Raw genomic sequence first — 21426 nt, 5'->3', positions numbered from 1 at the left:
GAAGTTACCCAACACAAATTTCAGCTCACATGATGATGAATTTGACAATAGGTCTAAAAATAACCAAATTAATTATGAACAAAATTAAGAAACTTGAAAATTCTAAAGGTGATATGAACATACCAGTGATAAAGGTGTTGAGGAAGGATTAAAGATGATGATCTAAGTGCCAGATGATTGAATCAATTGAGTGTATTATGTTTGCCTTTGTTTTAATTTCTCAGAGTGTGTAAAGTCTCAACAGTAGGGTGAAGAACACTATTTATACTTAATGGGTTAGGCAAGGGTTCAAGAGATGAGTGCAGCCACAAAATTCCATGTGCGGTCCATACTCCTTTACCTGTTACACATTTATCTTTTGATGATCTACGATCCGCACCTTTTTGGGTGCGGTCGCAGATTTTGGTGTGTACCGCACATTTCCTTGTGCTACCGCACGTTGGCCATTTCTCTGATAGGAAAGCTTCAGATATTGTGCAACTTTTGATTTCCAGTTGTGCGGTCCGCACAAAAATTATGCGGTTGTAGATCCCTTTCTGCTATGGCATTCGAAATTGTGCGCTCTGCAAAATAAATGTGTAGCCCGCACAATAAATGTGCAGTCTGCACTTTTCCATACTTAGACAATATTTCTGAGCACAGTTCCTGCAAAGCACACTCATTCCTGCAACACACTTCAAAACTAGTTAGCACAAAACAAGACCTATCTAAAAAAGAAGAAAAATAAAAAGAAATGAAATAGAAACATGGGTTGCTTCCTAAAAAGCGCCTGATTTAACGTCGTGACACGACGCAAATTACCATCACTTGAAATGAAGAACCGCCACTGTCACACCTCCTTTTTGCGCGCCCCGCCCGGAAGGGTTAAATGCGCGAGGGAGTTTTTCCAATTTAAGTGACAATATTCGAAATGGGATTATTTATTTAATTCAGAGTCTCCACTTGGGAAAGGTTTGGCTTTTGGTGTCCCAAGTCACCGGTTTATCTTGAATCCCAAATCGAGGAAATTTTCGACTTTTCCAAATGAAGTCTACGAACTAGAAATTCTAAGTAAGGAATTCTGTTGACTCGAGGGAAGGTGTTAGGCACCCTCGAATCCCGTGGTTCTAGCACGGTCGCTTAAATTGTTATAATGGCTAAATATCTGATTTAAATACATGTTATGACTTACGTGCTTTTGTTAAGTTTAAACCGCTTTTATTATCATTTATTTTTTATAGAATTGCAACGTCGTGAAAATGCATCTCGAACCACGTCACAATCAATGCACCCGTAGTTGTTAACACATTTCGACTCCGTTGAGATTTGGATTTGAGTCACATAAATGCGCACCCTAATTTTAGGAAAGTAATATTATTAAAAACGTGCCTAAAGAGACTAACACGTTATTATCTTTGAGGAAGGCCATGAAATTTGCTTGAACGGCCCTTCCCGAATTCTAAGTATTTTTAATATATATATACATTTATGAGGGCCCCGCAGTTTGTGTTTCTCATTTGGCAAGGCTCGTCTCATTTTGTGAAAGCAGGTAAACCTACGATGATTACATCTCTATTATGTTTGTCTCTAATAAGTGGAGAAAGAAATTACGTTCTAAGTAAATTGCATGCTTGGCCGATTCCGGATTCTTGTTTAATTATCCGATTGGTTGTTTATGTGGTGGGAATTGTCTCATGCCTTACTTCAATGAGTGAATACGCTTGTTAATTTTCTAAGGGAGATTGCAAGCAAAACTAATAACATATACTAAACTTACACTAAACGGCCTTCAAATTTAAACTTAAACTTAGCTTATTTGGGCTTGATTAACGAAATCGGCTATTTATTAGAAAACTGCTACTAATTAGATTCAAAACTGCCTAATGGAATTCGGCTTGTGACGGAGTTAAATTGAATAGTTTAAACTAATGTTGCATCCGTCCAGGTTAATAGCAATCTATCTCATACATGCAGGATATAACTAAGAATGAAGTCTAGTTTTTGGTGTATCCATTACTCATACATTCCACGAATTATGCAATCATATCACACACACAATTAAACAAGGTAAACCATTGTAAGTTAAGATGAATAAACAAACCCAGTTTTAATTAGATACAAAACTGCCTGATGTATCTTCCTATCGAGTTACAATCTAAAGATTTGCGCGACTTTACTAACACTTTATAAGACTATGGGTGCTGTACCGAAGGATTAAAAAAATTCTTCGCGTCTTTCATTTTTAACTCATTGCTATTGATACATCAATGTGAGATTCGAAAATGTGTACCTGGATGCTGAAATACAAAGAAGAAAATGGAAGCAGCAAGTCAGCAACAGACTCAGATGACAGCAATGATCACAACTATAAGCGACGAACAGCAGCAGTAGCAACCAATAACAGCAACGACAAAGCAGCACAACAAAATGGCAATCCCAGGCAGAATAGACCAAAACAGTAATCCGATGATACAGTACTCAATGTTGATTCTTTCAAATACTCAAGGGAAAATCCTAAATCTTGACAGAATCAATAACAAACTAGATGCTGAACTTCAAACAAAGGAATGAGGAAAGAAGCAGTGTTTTCAGGTCCAGGCAAACAAAAATTTCATTTCTAATCTCCCTCTCTGATTTCCGAAAACCCCTCTTTCTTATTCAAAGCTGTTTCTGACTAATTTCAGCACCTCTTTATATGTGTGTATGTATCTGTATCTGTGTGTGTACGTGTGTATCTCTCTATCTGTATCTCCTCTCTATCTCCGTCTCTCCAAAAATCAGTGTATATATCTCTACTCCTCTTATCTTTCTGAAAATCTTTTGTCACTCTTTTTTTCAATCTATATCTGGTCCCCTTGTTCTAATGGAGGTTCTGCCTCTTTTATAGCCTAGCATCAGCCCTTTACAGTCTGTTAAACACATCAGAACCCCCCCTCCCCTTTATGCTGTTTTTCCACTCATCTTTTAAAAGTAGAACCCTCCCATGATATTCCCTGACAGCCCCTTTTAATCCATTTATTAAACTAAACAAAGGTATGGGCAGGCTGAAAATGATCTGACAGCCCATGCTGTCCCATTTGCTCTAATTATTAAAGCACTATAGTGCACATGCTATCAATTCAGAACTCAAGCTGAACTGAAACCACAAACTAAATTATAAATGTTTCTGATTCAAATCGAACAAACATAGACAACACTCAGTTTCTAATTTGACTCAAACAAAGTTTCAGCAGGAAACAAATCAAATTGTTATCATTCAAACACCTGAAACTATTCGATGACACGTATCAAATCGACTATACTAATTATAACATATACAATCAACATCCAGGGATTTGAATCAAACAGTATTGAACAAGGGGTTCAGATTGCACTATCAAAACAAAGATGACCTTGGGAACTAATTAATCGACCAATTTCAAATTCAATCGACTATACAGTTTACACACACACACATTATCAGTGAATGAAGAAGGACTTGACCAAATACAGAGGTCCGGGCAAGGTGGACAGGACACAGTCGACAAACAATTCAAAAATAAAATCAACTAAACATTTTGGGGCAATAAACAAACATTTAACTACAACAAAAACTCATGAACTGATAAAAGAAAAGCAAAAATACCTGAAATCTTGAAAAATCAACAAAACCTGGCTCAGATTTGAATCGATCTTTCTTAGGGTTGAACGGACTTTAATCGAAGTGTTCTCAACTGAGATCACTTCGATTAAGGTCCATTAGACCCTAATCATTTGGCTCAAACGGACACAGATCAGACATGAGGACTCCTAGGGTTCCTAAAGGTAGATTTGGGATTTATGCTTCCCTGGTTAGATTCGGACCAAACCAAACATGGTTTGGTCATGAGGGAGGTCAGAGGAGGGCCTGGTATAAACCTGGGGTGGTTTGGTGTGGATCGAGTCTTTGTTCGAATCTTCAAAGGAAGATTCGAGACCCTAGGAGTTGATTCAAGGCAGAGAGATAACAGATCCATGTTCAGGGTGGTGAGGCGGTCCTATAGTGTTAAGGTGGGGGTCACCGGCGTCCATGCCGCCGGGTTTTTGGTGAGGGGAAAGGGGGGCGGCTCTAGGGTTCCGGGGTTTGGGTTTGTGAAGGGGATGAGGACGAAGGAGGGGTATTTGGATAGGGGGCGGGGTATAGGAGGTAGGCTTTATATACGGATCGAAAGGCTTGATATTGGCCGTTAGATAGGACGAGATTAACGGCCTGGATCCAAAGGTTAATCAAACGGTGTCGTTTGATTTAGCATTGGGGTCGAGGTTGGTCCGGGTAACGGGTCGGGTGTTGGTTTTACGGGTGAGTGATTTGGACCGTTGATCACTCTGAGATCAACGGTCCAGATTAAAAGCGGCTCAACGACGTCGTTTAGACGGTTGTGTGGCCAGCTCAACTGGACCGGGTAAACATGGGTTCTGGATTGGGTTGTTTGGGCCTGTTTGTTTTAAATTGGACTGGCCCAAGTCCGAAAACTCTTTTTTTTTAATCTCTTAATTAAAATGCCAAACAACGCTATAAAAACATTAACACACAATTAAAATAACACCACTTAATGACAAAATAGAATGAAAGATGCAATTTTTTGTGATTTTCCTTTTAATAACCGGATTACGGTTCAACTACACACGACATATATTTTTTATATTTTTGTTTGATAAAAATAAAGACGGACAAGATCGCAGATAACTAACAAAAATGCCACGTAAAATCCAAAAATTGTACAGCAAGACCAATTGCTATTATTTTTGTTTCTTTTGGAGTGATTGTCGTGAAAACAAAAATCACGTGCTCACATCTGCCCCTCTTTGTTCGGAAACACGAAGAGTTTTCGTGCAAAGATAAAGTGAGCGGATATGAGCGATTTTTGGCCTATTGGAATACCCCGTGTGAAGCACATTTTTGAAAGATTTGACCGAATCTTCGCTTCAAAGATTTCCTACAAATCCTGGGCTAAACAGGAATCAGGTCAATGTAGTTCGGGAAGCTTTGGTAGCTGGAACTACCATGGGATTGCAATGCTTGCCGTTACTGCTGTTGTCGTTGCCGCTGCTGCTTACCGACTCCCTTATTACAACCAAAGGAAAATTGAAACTGAACTAACTACGTATGCGTGTCAACCGCTAGTTACAAGATTCCTATCTATGATTCTTTTGCAACTTGATCTTGGATCTTAGCTGATTCTGCTTGTAGACTTCGATCCGAATCTTGATGCTTGCAGGTGTCTGTTTATTTCTGGGATACTGAGTGAGACGGGATTGGCAGAGCTCGGGACTTTGATCAAATCTTGGAGCGATCCGCCTTTCGTTTTCTCAAGTATCTCGGGACATCTTTTTTTTTTTCTTTTCTTTATTATGGGTTGAGACTCATCTCGTGGGTCATCTCGATCCATGCGCCTCGAGGTTAGACCTGCGGGGAAAAACAAACGAACGAAATTTTCTGCCCCAGTTTCACTAGGAAAATTTCGTGAGTTAATTGCCAGGAAGTTTATAGAATTGATGAAGGAATTGGAAAGTTTCAGTCTACAAAATGCCAACTCCGGGATTGGACCACTAATATTGCCACAAGGTAAGAATGCTCAGTTTAGGGTTGAAGCCCTAATACTGGCTAAACGGAAAAGCGCTCAGTTCAGGGTTGGAGCCCTAATGCTGGCTAAATAGAAAGAGTTCAGTTTAGGGTTGGAGCCCTAATGCTGACTAACAGACAATGCTCAGTTCAGGGTTGAAGCCCTAATGCTGGATAAATGGAAAGAGTTCAGTTCAGTGTTGAAGTCCTGATGCTGACTGAATGGAAAAAGTTCAGTTCAGGGTTGGAGCCCTAATGCTGACTAAATGAAAAAGTTCAATTTAGGGTTGGAGCCCTAATGCTGACTAAAGGGAAAAGTTCAGTTTAGTGTTGGGGCCCTAATGTTGACTAACAGACAATGCTCAGTTCAGGGTTGAAGCCCTAATGCTGGCTAAAATGGAAAGAGTTCAGTTCAGGGTTGAAGCCCTGATGTTGACTAAATGGAAAAAGTTCAGTTCAGGGTTAAGGCCCTAATGCTGACTAACAAACAATGCTTAGTTCAGGGTTGAAGCCCTAATGCTGGCTAAAATGGAAAGAGTTCAGTTCAGGGTTGAAGCCCTGATGCTGACTGAATGGAAAAAGTTCAGTTCAGGGTTGGAGCCCTAATGCTGACTAAATGAAAAAGTTCAGTTTAGGGTTGGATCCCTAATGCTGACTAAATGAAAAAGTTCAGTTTAGGGTTGGGGCCCTAATGTTGACTAACAGACAATGCTCAGTTCAGAGTTGAAGCCCTAATGCAGGCTAAAATGGAAAGAGTTCAGTTCAGGGTTGAAGCCCTGATATTGACTAAATGGAAAAAGTTCAGTTCAGGGTTGGGGCCCTATTGCTGACTAACAGACAATGCTTAGTTCAGGGTTGAAGCCCTAATACTGGCTAAATGGAAAGAGTTCAGTTCAGGGTTGAAGCCCTGATGCTGACTGAATGGAAAAAGTTCAGTTCAGGGTTGGAGCCCTAATGCTGACTAAATGAAAAAGTTCAGTTTAGGGTTGGAGCCCTAATGCTGACTAAAGGGAAAAGTTCAGTTTAGGGTTGGGGCCCTAATGCTGACTAACAGACAATGCTCAGTTCAGGGTTGAAGCCCTAATGCTGGCTAAAATGGAAAGAGTTCAGTTCAGGGTTGAAGCCCTGATGTTGACTAAATGGAAAAAGTTCAGTTCAGGGTTGGGGCCCTAATGCTGACTAACAGATAATGCTTAGTTCAGGGTTTAAGCCCTAATGCTGGCTAAAATGGAAAGAGTTCAATTCAGGGTTGAAGCCCTGATGTTGACTGAATGGAAAAAGTTCAGTTCAGGGTTGGAGCCCTAATGCTGACTAAATGAAAAAGTTCAGTTTAGGGTTGGAGCCCTAATGCTGACTAACAAAACAATGCTCAGTTCAGGGTTGGAGCCTTAATGCTAGCGAAAATGAAAAAGTTTAGTTCAGGGTTGGAGCCCTAATGCTGACTAAATAGAAAAGTTCAGTTTAGGGTTGGAGCCCTAATGCTGACTAACTGGGGAAAGTTCAGTTTAGGGTTGGAGCCCTAATGCTGACTAAAGGGAAAAGTTCAGTTTAGGGTTGGTGCCCTAATGCTGACTAACAGACAATGCTCAGTTCAGGGTTGAAGCCCTAATGCTGGCTAAATGGAAAGAGTTCAATTCAGGGTTGAAGCCCTAAGGCTAACTGAATGGAAAAAGTTCAGTTCAGGGTTGGAGCCCTAATGCTGACTAAATGAAAAAGTTTAGTTTAGGGTTGGAGCCCTAATGTTGACTAAAGGGAAAAAAGTTTAGTTTAGGGTTGGGGCCCTAATGTTGACTAACAGACAATGCTCAGTTCAGGGTTGAAGCCCTAATGCTGGCTAAAATGGCTAGAGTTCAGTTCAGGGTTGAAGCCCTGATGCTGACTGAATGGAAAAAGTTTAGTTCAGGGTTGGATCCCTCATGCTGACTAAATGAAAAAGTTCAGTTTAGGGTTGGAGCCCTAATGCTGACTAAAGGGAAAAGTTCAGTTTAGGGTTGGGGCCCTAATGCTGACTAACAGACAATGCTCAGTTCAGGGTTGAAGCCCTAATGCTGGCTAAATGGAAAGAGTTCAGTCCAGGGTTGAAGCCCTGATGCTGACTGAATGGAAAAAGTTCAATTCAGGGTTGGAGCCCTAATGCTGACTAAATAAAAAAGTTCAGTTTAGGGTTGGAGCCCTAATGCTGACTAACAGTATAATGCTCAGTTCAGGGTTGGAGCCCTAATGCTGGTGGAAATGAAAAAGTTCAGCTCAGGGTTGGAGCCCTAATGCTGGTGGAAATGAAAAAGTTCAGTTCAGGGTTGGAGCCCTAATGCTGACTAAATGGAAAAGTTCAATTTAGGGTTGGAGCCCTAATGCTGACTAACTGGGGAAAGTTCAGTTTAGGGTTGGAGCCCTAATGCTGACTAAAGGGAAAAGTTCAGTTTAGGGTTGGGGCCCTAATACTGACTAACAGACAATGCTCAGTTCAGGGTTGAAGCCCTAATGCTGGCTAAAATGGAAAGAGTTCAGTTCAGGGTTGAAGCCCTGATGCTGACTGAATGGAAAAAGTTCAGTTCAGGGTTGGAGCCCTAATGCTGACTAAATGAAAAAGTTCAGTTTAGGGTTGGAGCCCTAATGCTGATTAAAGGGAAAAGTTAAGTTTAGGGTTGGGGCCCTAATGCTGACTAACAGACAATGCTCAGTTCAGGGTTGAAGCCTTGATGCTGACTGAATGAAAAAAGTTCTGGGGATACTAACTGAACCGTTTTTTTAGGTTTCCTTGTTTTAGTAAAATGTAAAAGAGAATTTTGTAGAAACTTCCCTTTCAAGTGGATTCCTTATTGCCAAACTGCTTCTTGCACTCATGTGTTTCTTTTCTTCTTTGGGTGACACCTACTTCTTGCACGGTTGTCTTGGATCATACCTGTTTCAACTTTTCAAACAAAGAACAATCGTTAGCTCGGAAATGGCGGTTGGTTCGGTGACCTTGATTGTTCCAGTTTCTTTGCTGCGTCCTTATTTCTGTTGAGAAACTCTGCCATTGATTGGATTCAAATGGCAAAACCCTTTAGACTGCTCAGGCATGCGTTTCCAGATTCTCTGATGATTTTCCTTGTAAGGCTTTGGTTTTTCCATCCGGTTCTGCTTGGGGATTTTTCAACGGGGATTTTATTGGGGATACTCTGTGGGGATCTGTACAAGGGGAAGCTCTGTGGGGATTTGTATAAGGCGAACTTGCTAGGGATTTGTTGCAAAGCGGACTTGCCAGGATTTGTTGGGGCGAGCTCGCTGGGGAATTTTTACAAAGGGAGGCTCTGTGGGGATTTGTACAAAGGGAAGTTCTGTGGAGATTTTTACAAGGCGGACTTGCTAGGGAAATTTCTCTTTTTTTTCTTTTTTTTTTCACTTTACTTTAAACGCCAGTCAAACATCATGATTCATCAGGTTTGGACAAACGTACCAATGAAACGAGGTGTTTTCCTTCGTGAAACGGAATTCCGTGAAACCAAACCTTCCACCTGTCCTTTCCGGTATATCTGGAACTTAGGGTTAAAAAATGAAAGGGATTCGAAGAAAAACAAAGAAAGGAGAAAGCAAACTTCAGAAAAGAAGTGTCCCTTTCGGGACAAGAAAGATTTATCTGAGGAAGACAATGCTGACTTTAAATGGACATGACATGCTCTTGGACTGGACGCCTGACCTTCAATGAACTTGCATTTCCTCCCGAACCAAAATGGATCTGTGTTTCCAAACCGGTGGAACTTTGCCGAGACCTCCTTGGGTGGAGTCGTTCTTTCGGCCAACAGCGCCCTTTGCGGGTTTTCGCTGGCTGACCTCTCTCATTTCCCTCTTTGCTGTCACTCGATAGCACTCTTTGCGAGTTTTTACTACACAAGCTCTCTCATTTTGGTTTCTCTACTCCCGTCGCCTCGCGGTGCTCGAAGGTTTTCACCGACAAGACTCTCTCATTTTATTTCTCTCAATTTGGAGTGTATTGGCGTCCAATCGTGATACTTCTTGGCTTCCCCTACCTTTGGTAATCGATCCGAAGGGCTTGTGCTTGGTAAAGAAAAGTAGATGATACTACGACTTCTAAGCTATTTGACGTGCCCCGGTTTCAATTTCAGGATAAATGGGATTTTATTGTTGGTGTGACTGAACCTCAGAGAGAGGCTGCCTACGTATCCTTTCGGAATCAAGTCAGACGTAGTTCAGGCCTGACCTTTAATGAACTGTTTTGTTTGTTTTGTTTGTTTTCTTTTTTTCTTTTTTTTGGATTTTTTTGTTTTTTTTTTGTTTTTTTTATTGGTAACCAAAGAACTGTAACCGTCTCAAAGGCTTGTAGAGAGAGTTGATAGTGTTTGGGGTAGTGGGAATAAAACCTCCCTCATTTCAAATGTGTCAGGATTGCTGGGGTGTCACTCAGACGTAGTATCTTTTGACTGCATCTGCATTCACCGCTATTTCGGGATCATTTCCTTCAATATCACCCAGGTACAATGCTCTTCTCGGCAAGATCTTCCTGATGATGTATGGGCCTTTCCAGTTTGGAGCAAATTTCCCTTTTGCTTCTTGGTGATGTGGCAGAATGTGCCTCAGTACCAGTTGACCCACTTCGAAATTCCTAGGTTGGACTTTCTTGTTGTAAGCACGAGCCATTCTTCGTTGGTACAACTGCCCGTGACAAACTGCAGCCATTCGTTTCTTGTCAATCAAAGTCAGCTGCTCCAATCGAGTCTTAACCCACTCGCTGTCTTCGATTTCTGCTTCGACAATGGTTCGAAGCGAATGAATTTCTACCTCTGCTGGTATCACAGCCTCGGTCCCATAAACCAAAAGATAAGGGGTTGCCCCTACTGACGTGCGTACCGTAGTGCGATATCTCATCAATGCAAACGGTAACTGCTCATGCCACTGTCGGGAATTCTGGATCGTTTTCCTCAAAATCTTCTTGATGTTCTTGTTTGCTGCTTCCACAACGCCATTGGCCTTGGGCCGATAAGGAGTAGAATTCCTATGCGTTATTTTGAATTGCTCGCATACATCTCCCATCAAGTGACTATTCAGGTTTGCTGCGTTATCTGTGATGATAGTTGCAGGAATGCCGAAACGACAAATAAGATTTGAATGTACAAAATCCACTACAGCTTTTTTAGTGACCGACTTGAGAGTGACAACCTCTACCCATTTGGTGAAGTAGTCGATGGCAACCAGTATAAATCTATGTCCATTTGAAGCCTTTGGCTCGATCGGACCGATGACGTCCATGCCCCAGGCAACAAATGGCCAAGGTGCAGACATGAGATGCAATTCCGTGGGAGGTGCATGAATCAAATCACCGTGCACCTGACACTGATGACACTTCCGAACGAAGCTAAAACAGTCCTTTTCCATGGTCATCCAGTAATAACCTGCTCGAAGGATTTTCTTTGCCAAGACGTACCTGTTCATGTGGGCTCCGCACACTCCTGCGTGTACTTCGTGCATGATCTTTCTTGCCTCCTCGGCGTCGACACATCTTAGTAGATTGAGGTCCGAGGTCCTCTTATACAACAACTCACCGCTCAAAAAGAAACCACTTGCATGTCGCCTAATGGTTCTCTTTTGATCTCCAGTAGCATGCTCATGGTATTCTTGTGTCTTCAAGAACCTCTTGATATCATGGTACCATGGCTGTATGCATGATCCTGTCTCGATTATATTACAGTAACCGTGTCTTTCCCTGATTTGGATTTCCAAGGGATTGACATACGCGTTGCCTGGGTAGGGTAGCATCGAAGCCAAGGTAGCAAGTGCATCTGCTAGTTCATTGTGACATCGCGGGATATACCTGAACTCTATTGATTTAAAATGTTTGCCGAGGTCCTCCACGTGCTGTCGGTAAGGGATAAGTTTGACATCCCGAGTTTCCCATTCACCTTGGGCTTGCCGGATAATCAGGTCAAAATCTCCCATAATCAGTAAGTCTTCGACATCCTGATCGATCGCCATATGCATGCCCATGATGCAGGCTTCATACTTAGTTGTATTGTTTGTGCAAAAGAAACGCAGTCTAGCTGTGGCGGGATAATGCTGACCGGAAGGCAAAATCAAAATTGCCCCGATTCCTACGCCTTTGGCGTTTACGGCTCCATCAAAGAACATCTTCCAAACATGAGCGTTCTCCGAGACCAACTCTACGGTGTTTATTTCTTCATCTGGAAAGTAGGTACTCAATGGCTGGTATTCCTCATCGACTGGATTTTCTGCCAAATGATCTGCTAGCACCTGGGCTTTCATTGTCGTGCGAGTAACATAGACTATGTCGAATTCAGTAAGCAAGATTTGCCACTTGGCCAGTCTTCCAGTGGGCATTGGTTTCTGAAATATATACTTAAAAGGATCAAACCTGCTTATGAGGAAAGTAGTGTGAGCTTGGAGATAATGTCTCAGCTTTTGAGCAACCCACGTCAGAGCGCAACATGTTCTTTACAGCAGAGTGTACTTGGCCTCGTAGCCGGTGAATTTCTTGCTCAAGTAGTAGATTGCTTGTTCTTTCTTTCCGGTTATGTCATGTTGCCCGAGGACGCAACCGAAAGAATTTTCCAAGACTGTCAGATACAAGAACAGTGGTCTTTCTAGCTCTGGTGGGACCAAAACTGGGGGATTTGAAAGATATTCTTTAATTTTGTCAAAAGCTTCTTGACACTCAGCCGTCCATTTGATCGCCGCATCTTTCCTCAATAGCTTAAATATGGGCTCACACGTGCTAGTTAACTGGGCAATGAATCGACTGATATAGTTCAACCTGCCCAACAAACTCATCACGTCTTTCTTCGTTCTTGGGGGAGGTAGATCCCTGATAGATTTTATCTTTGTTGGATCTAATTCGATACCTCTCCTGCTTACTATGAAGCCCAAAAGCTTGCCCGATGGGACTCCGAAAGCACATTTGGCTGGGTTCAGCTTCAAGTCGTACTTCCTCAGTCTCTCAAAGAACTTCCTCAAGTCTTGGATGTGATTATCCTGCGTCCTGGATTTGATTATCACATCGTCCACGTACACCTCTATTTCTTGATGCATCATGTCATGAAAAATGGCAGTCATGGCTCTCATGTAAGTTGCCCCAGCATTCTTCAGACCAAATGGCATAACCCGATAACAGTAAGTGCCCCAAGGCGTGGTGAAGGCAGTCTTCTCGGCGTCTTCTTCATCCATCAATACCTGATGATACCCAGCGTAACAATCTACGAAAGACTGGATCTCATGTTTGGCGCAATTATTAACAAGGATGTGGATGTTGGGTAATGGGAAATTATCTTTGGGACTCGCTCTATTCAGGTCTCGATAGTCCACACATACCCGAATCTTCCCATCTTTTTTCGGCACTGGAACCACATTTGCCAACCATGTTGTACACTGGACTACCCGAATCACTCCCATTTTTAGCTGCTTGGTGATCTCCTCTTTAATCTTGTCACTGACCTCAGTTTTGAACTTTCATTGCTTTTGTTGAACTGGAGGACAATCAGGGTGAATTGGCAATTTATGAACCACTAGATCAACACCTAGTCCCGGCATGTCATCGTATGACCAAGCAAACACATCTTTAAATTCAAAAATAAGTTGAATTATCGCGTCTCGCATTTTCTTATCCGTATGAATGCTTATTTTGGTCTCCTGGATTTCTTCAGGAGTTCCTAAATTAACCGGTTCGGTGTCATTCATATTTGGCTTAGGTTTATTCTCAAAATGTTCCAACTCTCGGTTTATTTCCCTAAAAGCCTCTTCTTCATCATATTCTGGTTCTGGGTTCATTATTTCACAATTAAATAGCTCGTTGTGATCTTGGCGTGAAGTCCACAAGCATGTTATAACTGAAAGAAAAGATAAAGGAAAAAATAATAAAAATCAGAACGAAGGAAAAAATGAGAAAACAAGGATGATTTTTTTTATTTTTCTTAGAATTTGGAAGACAACAATGTTTACAACTCAGGAATTTAAAACAACAAATGAAGGGAAGAAAATATCCCAGTTATATCCTGGGGATGACTCGTGATGTAGGAAAGGTGGCAGGACAGGTCTACCCGGACTTCTGCCTAGTCGGGAATGGTGTGGCCTCCCAGTTTCAGAGTTTGGCGTTTTGCCCCATATATAGTATTTCGGCGGTGCTGGTGCCTTCTCCTGGTTGAACCATGTGAGCCTCGTAGAGCATTTCTCTCATTTCCCCACATATCTCCTCTATTTCCTCAGCCGTGAAAACCTCATCGTCTTCTTCTTCAGTGTATCTTGGTCTGACGAAGGTTTCATATAAATCCGGCAGTGGCCAAGGCAGTTTCCAACCCCCATTCTTCCTTTTCTTTGCCCATTCTTTATCTTCTGGAGTGGGTTGAAAACCTATCCCAAAAAGTTTTTTGGCGGAAGGCAGGGTGATGGGTTCCGTTATTCCCTGCAATGTTCGTCCAAGCCCTTTCCCTGGCCTGAATCCGTGCCGGATCATCTCTTTAGCCACCATAACCGAGGCATTAGACAAGAAAGGTTGGGGGCAAGGTCTTCCCTCTTCATGCTACTCTGCTAACACAATCTCGAAAGCTTGATAGACCGTGTGTTCGTTCCCTTCTCTTGGTTCAAGATATGGGATGGATGGGTCCGAATAAATAGCATGCTCGTCTTCTCCATGGACCACAATCTCTCGGTCTTCGTACTCAAACTTCACCATCTGGTGAAGAGTGGAAGGCACAGCTCTTGCCGCATGAATCCAAGGTCTGCCAAGGAGGAAATTGTAGGACGTATCCATGTCAAGCACTTGGAAAGTTACCTCAAACTCTACTGGCCCTATGGTCAAAGCCAAGTCTATTTCTCCAAGGGTGTCTCTCTTGATGTCGTCAAAAGCCTTTACGCAGACATTATTGGGGAGGATTCTTCCGGTCCCAATTTCCATTCTCTGTAGCGTGGAGAGCAGACAAATGTCAACACCTGAACCCCCATCCAACATTACCCACTTGACGTAGTAGTCTTCGCATTTAACTGTTAGATGCAAGGCTTTGTTGTGCGCCGCTCCCTCTGGGGGTAAATCGTTCTTGCTGAAAGAGACCTGGTTAACGGCGAAGAACCTTTCTGTCATTCGTTCCAGTTGTTCGACTGAGGTTTCAACTGCCACGTATGCTTCGTTCAGGGTCTTGAGTAGGATCTTTTGATGCACGGCCGACCTCATCAGCAATGATAGCATGGACACTTGCTCGGGGCACTTGCGCAGTTGATCTACCACTTCGTAGTCCGATATTTTCATCTGTTGGAAGAAAACTTCCGCTTCTTCAACGCTTACAGGCTTCTTTGGTGGGAAGCGTCTCCGTGTGGCGTTGTTTAGCTCTTGGGTGTTCGAATACCTTCCAATGAAAGTATTTTCTGGAAGTTCTCCCGTGACTTCTTTACCTTTGTATGTTACCAACGTCCTCTGATAGTTCCACGGTACTGTGGACGGGTTTGTCATCGGCTTTTGTGGCACGCGTCCGATAACCACTGGCTCATTCAACCGAGGTGGTTGAATCATTCCCCGGACCACATAGGCCCCCTTTGGCACGTACATAGGTTTTTCCCTTTTGACCTCGAAGCTCTGCGGCTTCTCTGCTCGACCTCGTGGGATGTAAAGAACTCCATTCTTCACAGGCACCGCCTTCTTCTCCACCTTCTTTTCGGGCTCGTACTTTACAGTATTGGCCTTTTCCCCTTTTTCTGGTTTCTGGGCTGTTTCTGGCTTTTTCCCTGCATCGACAATGGCGATTATAGCTTTCAAAGCAGGGTCAAATTCTTTGTCTTCGCAAATCATTCTGATCAGCGGCCCATTATTGTGAGCAGGTAATGGATTGTTAGTCACATTTGGGACCTCCTCATCCCTTAGCACTATTTTCCCTTGCTCTATTAAATTCTCAACTACCCTTCTCAAAGCCCAACAGTCATTTGTATTGTGCCCTTCCGCTCCTGAATGATAGGCGCATCTAACACCGGCTTTGTAAGAAGGTGATGCCGGATTGTGCCTTATCTGAGGGACCGGCTGCAGGAAACCCAACTGGACTAGCTTCGGGAACAAAGTAGAGTATGGCTCACCGATAGGCATGAAAGTCCGCCTTCTAGGTGGTTCCTGAGGGCGGAAGTTATTTTGAGAAGGCTGTGGGTTATAGTGGTTGCGGTATGGAGGCTGATTTCTGGGAGGTGGAGCTTGGCCTCGGTTGGCTTGTTGTGGCAGATGGACATAAGGCTGGGTGTTCATGACCATGTAGGGTTGAGGAGCATATGCCATGTTTTGGTGGGGGTAGTAGTGTTGTGGAGTCCTTTCTGGAAAACGGGGTCTGGGATTACGATATTCCCTTGCTTCTGATGATGCCATGGCCGTTTCCTCCTTTTTCTTTCCTCTTGTCATTCCTCCGGACCCGCTTTGGACGGCTTGGGAGGTTGCCCTTATGGTTGCTTGACTCAAAATCCTGCCCGTTTTCAGCCCATTCTCCACCATCTCCCCAATCTTAATCGCTTCTGCGAACGGCTTTCCCATGGCTGACATCATGTTTTGGAAATAGTCGGACCCTTGAGCCTGGAGAAAAGTAGTGACCATTTCTACCTCATCCATGGGAGGCTTCACCCTTGACGCCTGCTCGCGCCACTTAATAGCATATTATCTGAAGCTTTCTGAAGGTTTCTTCTTCAAGTTCGACAGAGAATTTCGGTCTGGTGCGATGTCGATGTTATACTGGAATTGTCTCACAAAATCTCTAGCGAGATCATCCTATACATGCCATCGGGACATTTCCTGGTCCATATACCATTCTGAGGCTATCCCTACCAAACTTTCCCCAAAATATGCCATTAGTAGTTCCTCTTTTCCGCCGGCTCCCCGCAATTGGTTGCAATATTTCTTGAGATGAGCAATGGGGTCACTGTGTCCATCGTATTTCTCAAACTTTGGGGTCTTGAAACCCACTGGTAGGTGCACGTGAGGGAATATGCATAGATCGGTGTAGGAGACGCTTTTCTGTCCGCTCAAACCTTGCATGTTCTTCAAACTCTGTTCAAGGCTTCTCATTCTTTTGGCCATCTCATTTTGTTCAGCAATTCCGGGGTTCTGATCCTGCCCAGGTGCAAGCTCGCACTGAGGCTATGAATGAAGAGTGCTGGTGGAGAACTTAGTTGGTTTCATTGAGAAAGATGGTGCTTGGAATGTAAACGAGGATGAGTCAAAATTCGGCTTGTATGCAGCAGGTTGTGCCGTGATCGGGCAAGGTGGTGTAGTAAAGATGTTTGTGTTTACACCCGTTGTTGACACTCGGGGATAAGAATCAGAGGGCGATCCAGCAGAGAAGGCTGGAATGGCTGGGTACCCGAATGGGGTGGCAGGATAGCTTATGGTGACATTAGAAGTCCCGCTTGTCCTGGAGAATAACTCAGGGAATCCAGGGACGACGCTTGGTGGCTCTTTTCCGTTATTCCAGTCGTCCAGTATTTCCAACATGCGGAGCCGCAGAATCCTATTTTCCTCTGCAGTTGCAGACTCGGGCGTGAGGACGGCCGAGATCGAACTCTCCTCGGAAACAGGAACTGTTGGTAAAGGAATTTCTGCAGACATTTCTATGCTTCCTTTTGACCTTGTGAAATAAGTGTGAGCACCGCCTCCTGACTTAATAACAGGTAATTGAACACTCTCTTTCGACCTCGTGAAGTATGAGTGCGAGGCCAGACTTTCACCAAACCAACCACCTTTTCCAAAAACCTGGAAACTCAACGACAAACGAACGGTTAATTTGAAACAAATAACAGATAGGCAATCTCACGTTAGGGCATAATGCACCTATACAGTTAAGTGGATTCCTATATGTTTACGACGAAAGCATGCGTCATTCCAACTTCCTTTTAGGATTCCCCCTTTTTTATTATTTTTTATTATGTTTTTCTTTCTCCTTTTGTTACTGTTTTCAATTTTTGTGGTTAAAATGTGACCGGATCCGATGAGGATTGCCTACGTATCACGATGCCACGCGAATCAGATCATTACGTAGTTCAAAAACAGATGAATGTAAAAGAAACACACATTTTATTACTGAAATGATCTATTACAAGCAATATTTCGAAAAAGGAAAAACAAAACTTAAAAATAAACATAGACTCAAACAGACTAAAACACCCTAATGCGAAAAGATAGACAGAAGATGTTAAGATACATACTCGACCTATGAATACATTATGGTTTTTAAAATCGGTGCCTGCGGGGCATCGTTCGGCCGCGCCGCGGTCCTAGGTGTGAGATCCCTTTCAAGTTGCTCCAACTCATGCATGGTCTGCTTGACATAACTCATCACCGCCGAGAGAATGGTAACGCTGGGCATGTTCTCACAATGCAGACATCGTCTGATGATGGCGTGGGCAATGGTCCTGATCCTATCTCTGGTTTGTTTCTTTTCTATGAGCAGGCGTTTCATCTGATCACTGCACGTTTTTAAAACCTGAGAATCTTGTATATGCTGATTTTTCAGTTGCCGCACTTCTGTCTTCATTTAGGCCAACAGGTCGTAACAGTATCTGCTCTCAAATTGGAAATCCTCGGCCCGTTTAGCTGCTTTAACTTCAAGTGTAGCCATCTCTCTCTTCATTTTAGCAACAGTTTTCTCGTGGTCACGTTTCAGTTGGTTCAAGTATCGACGATGCTTATCTGTTCTTGTACCCCACTGTGCTTTGAGTTCTGCCATGACATTTTCAGATTCTTCTAAACCATCTCGCCATTCCCTGACTTCACTTTTCAAACCTTTTATCAACTGCTTGTCTGATCGACTTCTGGGCTGTTCATCAAGAGCCAATCTCAATTCTTGGATTTGGGCCTTAAGTTCTTCATTCTCTTGGGTCAATATATTCCTTTTGCCTCGATCTGCAGCGATGTGTATGTTGTTATTGAATTTCAGACTGTCAATTTGTAGCTTCAAATCACCGATCTCTGCCCGATACCCCTTTTCTTTTGCTAACCAGTTCCATTGCCCTTAGGACGACTCAACGAAATCTTTAAGATGAGGTCTCTTAGCTGGTCTCTCGCAAGACAAGTCACCTCTGAACCAAGCATGATACCCTGGGGCAGCTTCCCCTTTTGCTGTATCCATCACACAAGTGTTTGCTGTCAGATGTTGGCACTCGCTCCAGATTTGGCGAACTTCCTCTTCGGAGAAATGAGCGTCCGGGCTGATTTCAATCACTTGAGTACTCAGATCTTCATCTTTTGGTACTATTTGATACCTCCCAAGTTGCCTCAAAACCCGATAGGGTGCATAAGGTTGGATGCTTTTAAGTCCCATTAACAGAAAGTGGGGCCTGGTTGCCGGCATGTATAAGATTTCCTCGACGGGTAACCATCCGAGCGTCCACTGGATTTGGTTGGCAGTGAGAGTTTGGAGAAATGAGGTCCATGTTGTGACTCCCTCGGGTAGACTGAACCTTTCGATTCTTGTGTAGAATTCTCCAATACAAGTTTTTTCGGGCGAACCGTAACCAAAAGCGGGGAGCGGTGGCATAAATAATTGGTCATCCACATTTGCAACAGTAGGTTACATTCTTCGAAAAAGTCGGCCCTGGCTTGGCAAGCAGTGAGATCCCGGAAAATGTCAGCTATAATCATAGGTGCCAGAGTACTTTTATCTTGGGTGAGCAAAGTACTGACGACCCCAGTTACTTTTAGATCGATGTTTCCGTATTTCCTTGGAAACACTATAAGACCCAAAAAGGCTGTCATAAAAGCTAACAGCCTGTGTTCGTCCCACTTTTGTCGGTTGCCTCTACTACATAGTTTGAAATCCGGCTTATTGAACCCGCTCTCGTGGCCGTATCTAGCATACATGAGGTAGAGACTGCAGAAACCTCTGGCAAGATCTGGATGGTGAAATGTTCGGGGTATTTTTAAGAAATCCAGAAACCGGTGTACCGTGACGGCTCTAGGTGCAATCAAGTATTTGAACCTTAACGGAGCTTCATCACCTCCAATGTATCCCGCTATTTCTTCCAACGTCGGGGTGAGCTCAAAGTCTGAGAAATGAAATACATTGTGCGCTGAATCCCAGCAAGTGACCAATGATCTGATAATATCACCCCGAGGCTGAATGTCTAGTAAATCCGGGAGATATTTCAGATATTTCCTTACTTTGTTTTGCCCCTCCTTGCCTAAGTCGTTCCACCATAATCGCAACTCAAAAGGGATTTTGGTCATTATTGAAAAGGGTTCGTTTTGTATCGTGCTCATCCTGCACATTTACTAGGGTGATTATGCCAATGAAAAGACTTTTATTAGACTCAAAATAAAACTATCTAGATTTTTTTTCAAGATTTTATTTTTATTTTTTTTATTTCTTATTTCAAAATGAAGAACTCGATTTCCAAAATGCGGCCTTTTAGTACTTCGAGAATAAAGACTTTAAGGCTGCGAGGACCAACCGATCAAAAATGATGACCGAAGATGGCCGTTTATGCAATGTCAGCCTTCCGGCGTCCCGCTTGGGAACATTCGGCTGTTTTTACAAAAAACGGCCTCACCCGACTCTTTATACAAGTGGCGACATTTTGTCTCTTTTTTTTATATTGGTTTCGGCTATCTTAGCAAAAGGTGGGGTTGAACCCGATGGGGGTTGCCTATGTATCTCACATCCGGTGAGAATCAAACCGGCGTAGTTCGGTCAGAAATAAGGGAAACAAATAAAATCTTTTAAAGAAAAGAGGAATAACTATTTTTATATATATCTTTATTTTATTTTATATTTTGTTTTTGAAAAGAGACTAAGGAAATATTTATACATTTAAACTTCTTCTTTTTCATTTTTTTTTGAAATTTCGAAAATCTTTTAAAGAGATACTACAAATGAAACCATAAATTTTTTTTATATATATATATTTTGGATTTTGAAAGTGATTAAAAGGAATAAATCAAAACTAAAAGACAAAATTTATTTTCATTTTTCTTTTTTTTTTTAAGAAAATTCCGGCGAGGTTTCAACATTACTTGGACATCAGTTTTTTTCCAAAAATAAGTAATTATCTCCCTACGCTGCTATTCTTTTTTTTTGAAACTGTTGGAAACCGGTCAGCATGCAGATCCGAAGCAAATAGATGCGCAAAACAAACGGGATGCAGCAGGATGGTCTTTTCATTTCAGGTTGCCTGTCCTAGACGGACCCAACCCCTATGTTGAGTCCCCTAGGTCGAATGCAACATGATGCAAATAAACGTTACTACTAGGGATCCGGCATGAGGTTTCGTTATACTAGGTTTATAACCTAGGTATATGTTCTAGACTGTGTACCCGAGCGGACGACTCGAGTCGAGGAGGGGGCAACTTACCGGGAACCAAAAGGTCATCCGGCTTCGTAACTTGTCCGTCCTCTTTCTTATTTTAGGTATCGACATTAACAGAATAGGGAGTCTCAACCAGTAAGCACATCCCCGGAGGTGAAGAGCGAAGGGCTTCGGTATAGTTTATATATAGTTCAGATAATATCAAAGCGGTAAAAGACAACATTTAGCACGTTAAAACATGTAATAAATATCAGATAATAAAGCCAAATATAACAATTATTCTAAGCTCGAATTCTTGAACCCTGAACCAGTGGTTCTAGGTAGAACTTTCCCCAGCAGAGTCGCCAAAGCTGTCACACCTCCTTTTTGCGCGCCCCGCCCCGAAGGGTTAAATGCGCGAGGGAGTTTTTCCAATTTAAGTGACAATATTCGAAATGGGATTATTTATTTAATTCAGAGTCGCCACTTGGGAAAGGTTTGGCTTTTGGTGTCCCAAGTCACCGGTTTATCTTGAATCCCAAATCGAGGAAATTTTCGACTTTTCCAAATGAAGTCTGCGAACCAGAAATTCTAAGTAAGGAATTCTATTGACCCGAGGG

This window comes from Nicotiana tabacum, chromosome 11 (assembly GCF_000715075.1).
Source record: "Nicotiana tabacum cultivar K326 chromosome 11, ASM71507v2, whole genome shotgun sequence".
NCBI classification, from domain to species: domain Eukaryota; kingdom Viridiplantae; phylum Streptophyta; class Magnoliopsida; order Solanales; family Solanaceae; genus Nicotiana; species Nicotiana tabacum.
This window is presented reverse-complemented; position numbering follows the sequence as displayed.